This window comes from Schistocerca serialis, chromosome 3 (assembly GCF_023864345.2).
Source record: "Schistocerca serialis cubense isolate TAMUIC-IGC-003099 chromosome 3, iqSchSeri2.2, whole genome shotgun sequence".
In the NCBI taxonomy this organism is placed as follows: domain Eukaryota; kingdom Metazoa; phylum Arthropoda; class Insecta; order Orthoptera; family Acrididae; genus Schistocerca; species Schistocerca serialis.
This window is the reverse complement of record NC_064640.1, coordinates 630,689,405-630,697,210: the sequence shown is the minus strand read 5'-3', so window position 1 is coordinate 630,697,210 and position 7,806 is coordinate 630,689,405. Positions and strand designations below refer to the sequence as shown.

Below are 7,806 nucleotides of genomic sequence, written 5' to 3'. Positions count from 1 at the left end.
GGTCGTCTGTCAGCATTCGTGGCACCCACCTGGATGACACTTTTCGCATTTTCAGGTCGTCATGCAGGATTGTGTGCACAGAACCCACAGAAATGCCAACTCTGGAGGCGATCTGTTCAACAGTTATTCGGCGATCCCCCAAAACAATTCTCTCCACTTTCTCGATCATGTCGTCAGACCGAGCCCGAGGTTGTTTCTGTTTGTTGTCACACTATGTTCTGCCTTCATTAAACTGTCGCACCCACGAATGCACTTTCGACACATCCGTAACTCCATCACCACATGTCTCCTTCAACTGTCGATGAATTTCAATTGGTTTCACACCACGCAAATTCAGAAAACGAATGACTGCACGCTGTTCAAGTAAGGAAAACGTCACCATTTTAAGCATTTAAAATAGTTCTCATTCTCGCCACTGGCGGTAAAATTCCATCTACCATACGGTGCTGCCATCTCTGGGACGTATTGACAATGAACGTGGCCTCATTTTAGAACAATGCGCATGTTTCTATCTCTTTCCAGTCCAGAGGAAAAAAATCGGAGGCCTTAGAACTTGAATGCACCTCGTATTAGGGTTTCATTAGGTTCCGTCTCCATAGGGAGAGGGAAAAACAGCCTTTTCATCCAGCTCGAAGGCACTGCTCAATTTCGGCAATTTCAGCTGTTTTTCATCGGCGCTGACTCCGATATGTGCACCACTCACCATAGAAGAGCTTCGAAATTTAAACTGGGGCAGTCGTGCCAGATCTCCTTCCCTAACGGAAAATTTGAAATCCTATTTCAGCATTACAGCTTTTTTCACGTACCCTCACTTTTGATTCCTATACCATCCTTGGATGTCTGGACATAAGCTTTGCAGCTGTTGACACATTCACATGAGGCTCTAATGCCTTTGGTTTTCCTCAGATAGGATATCATCGAGGGCGCCCAGCAGAAAGGCTCGTTTCCACTAGGATCTGCCGCGTGGAAAATTTAGCACTAGTGGCAGAGTTGCATCTCGCGTCAAACATAGCGCCGCGCCCTGTCCACGTCTAACTTGTACCACATGTTACGCCTGCAGTTTGCTCCGCCAATTACAGAACGCGCTGGGCGTGGCGTCAACGGTGCCCGCAGCTGCGCAGTAATTGTCCACGAACCGCTGGAGAGGACATGACTAGACCTCGGACTTTTAGGTTCAAAAAATCTTAAATCAGGTACCTAAAATATGTTCTATCACTCAGAAAAATAGGTTATAAAAATCAGAAAACAGGTGACCAAAATCCGATATTTTATTATCTAGAAAGATACATAGATTCACAAAAATCCACACTATATTATTGTCCATGTCCATAAATACAGTGACAGTAAATAACTAACACTTTCTCCAGATCTTCCGTTGAGAAACTGAATCACTTGCCTGTTAATAGCATGTTATATGCCGAGACTGAGCGTTCCACGTCAACAGATGTCACCAGAGCATATTTAAATGAAGATATTAGGCGCAATGCGACGGCAAACTCGTGTTCTGTTGATTTACGTGATAAGATGTCAGCCACTGTGCAGAGGGTGGTCAGCCCGGAGTTTCTATGTAGCACTGTTTTTAGTTTCTCACTAACTCTCATACCATCAGAACTTGGGGCCATGTTGATTTTTTCGGTCACGTCTTCTACCAATCGCTGTAGCATGTAGACTGGTTTCCCTGAACAGTCTAAGGTTTTAATAATAGGCACCAAAATTGCGTGCGGTTAAAGGCGCTGCAGTCTGGAACCGCAAGACCGCTAGGGTCGCAGGTTCGAATCCTGCCTCGGGCATGGATGTTTGTGATGTCCTTAGGTTAGTTAGGTTTAACTAGTTCTAAGTTCTAGGGGACTAATGACCTCAGCAGTTGAGTCCCATAGTGCTCAGAGCCATTTGAACCATTTGAACCAAAATTGCGTAACGAGATTTTATGTATGCAATGTCGTCGGAAATTGTTGGGTCCTTTAGAAGATCTTCAGCCGAAGTAATGCTCACTTGCCTCCACCCGCAATTTAAGAACAATGTTCTTAATGTCTTCCAAATGCTCGTTGTAATATTTCACGGTCTCTATCCACTTGTAAGTAGGATGTTTAGGTTTTTATGTTGGTAACGCCACGTAGCGCTCTGTGTGGCTGGTTAGCATTGTTAGAATATTCGCTATTGTAGTGTTGGGCAGTTGGCTGTTAACAGCGCGTCGCCCTGCGCAGTTGGAGGTGAGCCGCCAGCAGTGGTGGATGTGGGGAGAGAAATGGCGGAGTGTTGAGAGCCGATGATCTGGACGTGTGTCCATCAGAGACAGTAAATTTGTAGGACTGGATGTCATGAACTGCTACATATTATGACTTTTGAACACTATTAAGGTAAATACATTGTTTGTTCTCTATCAAAATCATTCATTTGCTAACTATGCCTATCAGTAGTTAGTGCGTTCAGTAGTTTGAATCTTTTATTTACCTGGCAGTAGTGGCGCTCGCTATATTGCTGTAGTTCGAGTAACGAAGATTTTTGTGAGGTAAGTGATTTGTGAAAGGTATAGGTTAATGTTAGTCAGGACCATTCTTTTGTAGGGATTATTGAAATTCAGATTGCGTTGCGCTAAAAATATTGTGTGTCAGCTTAGTGTTGATCAGAATAGGTAAAGAGTTCAGTTCTGCTCAGCTGTTTGAGAATCAGATAATGAGATAAAGAGGTTTATCAGCACAGTAACTCATTAATTTTTCTAAGGGGACGTTTTACACTTTGTTCAGCGATGGGTTCCGGTGTAAGTGGTACATTGGGAAGTTTCTCTCTAAATAGCTGGATTCTTGTAGGTGGTTTAATAGAAAGCTTTTTTATGGTTGAAACTAGCTTATTTACATGTGGAAATTCAAGACGTATCGTTTCAGCTACATGATTCATGGCATGGGCAAGACATGTGATATGGAGCAAGGCTGGCTAAAATATTTTCATCAATGTAAAAACAGTAGTCATGTGTGCGGATGCATCAGCGTACATTTTAAGTACTTCATTTTCATCTAGACTGTTGGTGGAAAGTAATTTGAGGGCTTTATTAACGAAGTGAGCAACTGTTTCCTGGTTAGCCTTTTTTAGCTCCTTGCTGTAGATCAGATAAGGTACAGAGCGAGTGTCAACAATCAAATTAGCCACATATCGAACTTGTCTGTCAGTTGCCTCATCGACAGAGATCCTCACGTATGAATTGCCTGTATCTTCCCTTATCATGCTCAATGTATTTTCATATAAAGTATGTAAACAGTTCTTTCTCGGTGTGGATTCGGATGGAATGCTGCGGCGACAGTATTTCTCTAGAACACTTGTAAACTGGCTACTTTCAACTGCAATGAATAGTATGTTTGCTGCAACAATGGCTCGACGCAGTTCAAAGTGAAATTCGTTTCAGTTTGTTCCATTTGGTTTAGTTACAAACGTATGTTTCAAGTTTGATTTATGTTTCAAATTTGCCTGGCGTTTAATCCCTGCAACACGCTGACTTAAATGTGACCTCTGTTCAGGACGCACCTAAAAATAAAAAGAAATGAGAAATACTTAGTGGGAGAATTTATATACGAGGCCTAATTAGCAAAATTAACCAACATTAAGGGTTTAGAAACAATATTTTTGTATACACAAAAGTCCAAGTTAACTCGGGAAAAGCAGTGGCGTCACTGTTCTCTGAGTGGGTTTAGCAGATAAAAGGGTAACATTTTACTTACGCCTTTATTGCACACATTTCAGTTAATAACGCTTCTGTCTGTAGAGAAATCAGGAAATTCTTCTAACCAATGACGAATCAGGGATGATTTGGAGCTGGCTACTTTCGGCATGCTTGACTTTCCACAAATACACTATCGCGCATGTCAGTGTCATCAACTTGTTAGATATTTGTGGGCCAAAGGGTATAAACAGAGTTAAATTCAGAGGTATATGCGTGGCGCGCATGGCGATGACTGGAGCGTAGCAGTGTTTCCAGGTGGTGTGCACGCTTCCAAGAGGGCCGTGTGAACGTCAGTGATTCGCTACTCTCCGGGCGACCAATAACAGCTGCAGCCCCTCGGAATGTCGGAGGCGTTGAGGCAGTAATTCTAAACGACCATCGTGTGCAGCTGCGAACCGTACTGCCATCGTTTCCTGTGGTGCAGTGTGCGATATTGATCATGACATGTTGAAATTTCGTGAAGTTAACCCTCGCTGGGTGCCTAAGAACTTAAGAGACAACCATAAGCGCCAGTGAATGATGGTAAGCGTGGATCACCTAACGCATTACACAGCAGAAGCGCATGACTTTCTGAAAGCAATCTTAACTGGTGATGTGTCGTGGGCGTACCACTACACACCCTAAACCAAGGAAGCCTCTATGGAGTGGAAACACACTATTTCCCTCGTAAGAAAAAATTCAAAGTGCGTGGATCTGTTACGAAAGTGCTTGTGACAGCGCTCTAGGAAAAGTGTGGTACGTCATTGATGGACTTCGTTGAACGCGGGACCCCTGTAAATGCTGTAGCCTACATTAAAACTTTGGTCAAGTTGCATCGTGTCCTTCCTGACAAACGCCGCCACATTAATCCTGAGGGTGTCAAACTTCTTCGTGACAACTCTTGTCCCAACGTTGTTTTTTCTGTTCATGAGAAAATCTTCCTAGAGGGAAGCAGACTTTGTACTTCTGACAGCAGTTTCTGTCCGATTCAGAACTGCTTTCAGTGTAGTCCTACGCTAAGTTGTGCACGTATTATGCTGTAGCTGCTGTTTCTTTACTAATTTCAAGACTAAGGTTGTATCATAGAGAAGCAAATAGACTTGTTCTTGGAAGGAATACATCATTCATATTCACTTGATATGACGATACTAGTCTTACCGTTCCTGTTAGTATTGTATTGCGAAACCGTCGAATGGTGTTTACACGTCAATGGCACGTCAGATGGATACGCCGTATTCGGCGAATATTTACTATTTGCACGATATACGAGAGAGAATTGTCAGAGCTTGTGCTTCGATAAGTGCCGATGTGACAAAAAATACCACTCAGTCCATGATAAGAAGATTGCAGCACTGATAACAGTGGTCATCACTTCGAACACCTTCTGAAAATGGACATTCATGCCACCATTATGACCCACGTAGACCGTCAAAGACCTTACTGTTACACATAATTGGATTTGTCTCGATAGACGCTATCAAATAATAAGTACCAAAATATAGCATCACATTAAAAAAAAAAGTTGACCTTCATATCTCTGAAGCGACCCCACTTGTCAACAAGAAACCAACGTCATACTATGGCCCCCGCTGTCCCATGGAACATTTTTCCCACAAACGTTTCAGGTACTATCATACTTTCGGAGGTGACAATAGTTAGTGACTCACCCTGTATATAACATACACATTAATCAATGTGACACATGACGTCCGCAGCTTGTGTTCTAGTGGCTAGCGTTGCTGCCTCAGGAACATGGGGTCGCGGATTCGATTCCCGACCGGGTTGGGGATTTTCTCTGCCCGGGGACTGGGTGTTTGTGTTGTCCTCATCATTTCATCATCATCATCCATGACAATGGCTTGATTGGACTGTGTAAAAATTGCGTCCTTGTATGGGTGCTGAGGACCGCACTGTTGAGCGCCCCACAAACCAAACATCATCATCATCATCATCAATGAACACGCGACAATCAGTACTGAAAATAAAACTAACTTCAAATAGGTAGACAAGTCATGGACAGCTCTAGAAGAAATAGTATCTAAAATTCCACAACATCATGTCAAAATTCGGCTTCAATGCACAGCTATGAAAAGAAAGAAAGTACAGAGAAACTGTTGGAAAAATTCCAGCACGTAAGTGGACCAACCTAAATTAATGAGAGTTAGTTGGACTGTGATATTTGACCCTGACATCATGTCAACGTACTTAAAAAGAAACAATCGAAACAGATGACTTGCAGATAGCTGAACTGACTCATGGGTGAGTTCCGAGTAGGTCATGTAGTAATCTTTTATTCAAACCACAGATATTTCAGGAATCGAAGCCACGAAGAGTGCTAAAATAAATGCAAACTATTACCTGGCAAGAATAAAACTACGCTTACGACCACAGACGTTCACAAAATACAAGACAAAAGACCCCAAATTTCGCACTAGCTAGCTACAATTGTCCTTCACGGAAGAATTAGAGAAAAATCAGTCAAAAAGTTGGCAACAACTCAAAAGTAAATCGTTCGAAACAGCATAAATAGAAATTTCTCTGCGGAAACGAAACAAACTTCCTTGGTGATGGACACTAATTCAAATTCATTACCGACCGGTGTAGTAGAAAATACCAGACAAATAAAAGGACTCGAAAATGATAAGTTCAAAAAATGGTTCAAATGGCTCTGAGCACTATGGGACTCAACATCTTAGGTCATAAGTCCCCTAGAACTTAGAACTACTTAAACCTAACTAACCTAAGGACATCACACACACCCATGCCCGAGGCAGGATTCGAACCTGCGACCGTAGCAGTCCCGCGGTTCCGGACTGCAGCGCCAGAACCGCACGGCCACCGCGGCCGGCGAAGATGATAAGTCATCGAAGTTAGATGGAATCACAGTAGAAATCCCGAAATAAGCAGGCTCAAACAGCTTAAAAGGAACCACCAAACAATGCGACATTTGGCAAACTGAGCAAATCCCAGAAGATGCGAAAAATGCGATAATTTACCAATTAGACAAGAAGGGAGACAGAACACATGTTATTAACTATAAGAGAATCACACTTATATTAACTGCACACAAAATTCTACAACAGTGCCTTCTCAACAGAGTACAGAAACGACTTCAATCAAAAATTTAAGGATATCATTCAGGGTTCAGATCTGGTCGTTAGTGTCCATAGCAATACTAGGACCTAAACCTAGTCCTGAGACAACAGATGATTTGTGGCATTAATATTTTCTGCAAATTTGCTGATTTCAAAAAGGTCAGTGTCTTATTTGCCAGAGAATCACTCTTACAGGTATTAATATAACGAAGTCTAGGTCTGAAAGCGCTTGCATTCATAAAACAGACACTGACAAACACACAGTCAAAGGCCAAATTTATGGAGAAAATCTCATATCCCTTCGAAATCAAAACGGTAGGAAGACTAGGTATAGTGAATGTAGTAGATAAGGTACTTTATTTTTCTTCATCTCTGGAGGGACAGTGGATAGAAACGGGGAATAATCTATCAGTTTGTTTCCCCATCAGCCAGGGAGTAGCAGTCTCCTGGTAATCTTCTGACCCTGGAGGATGGCCACATTAATCTTCCTCGCCTACTGCAGTTATTTTGTCGTCAGAACTGATGACATAAGCTAAAGAAATAGAGACAGTGATAAAGCTACAGACCAGTAACAACTAATAATTAGAATTGATTCCGATTATAATGGAAAATAAGACACAAAAGTGAGGCAGTCCAGTCATATTGTTTTATCGAATCCACTCAAATAATTTTAATAGACTTGGTAAGCTGCCAGGCTACGGCCTTGCCGCAGTGGATACACCGGTTCCCGTGGGATCACCGAAGTTAAGCGCTGTTGGGCATGGCCGGTACTTGTATGGGTGACCATCCAGGCCGCCATGCGCTGTTGCCATTTTTCGGGGTGCACTCAGCCTCGTGATGTCAATTTAGGAGCTACTCGACAGAATAGTAGCGGTTCCGGTCACAGCAAACCATCATAACGACCGGGAGAGCAGTGTGCTGACCACACGCTCCTCCTAACCGCATCCTCAATTGAGGATGACACTTCGGTCGGATCGTCCCGGTGGGCCACTTGTGGCCTGAAGACGGAGTGCTTTGGTA

At 42.8% G+C, this 7,806-nt stretch overlaps 1 pseudogene; it reads left to right on the top strand.

The window, feature by feature from the left end:
* Positions 1-7,479: 7,479 nt before the first annotated feature.
* Positions 7,480-7,597, top strand: LOC126472105 (5S ribosomal RNA; annotated as a pseudogene).
* Positions 7,598-7,806: the final 209 nt, after the last annotated feature.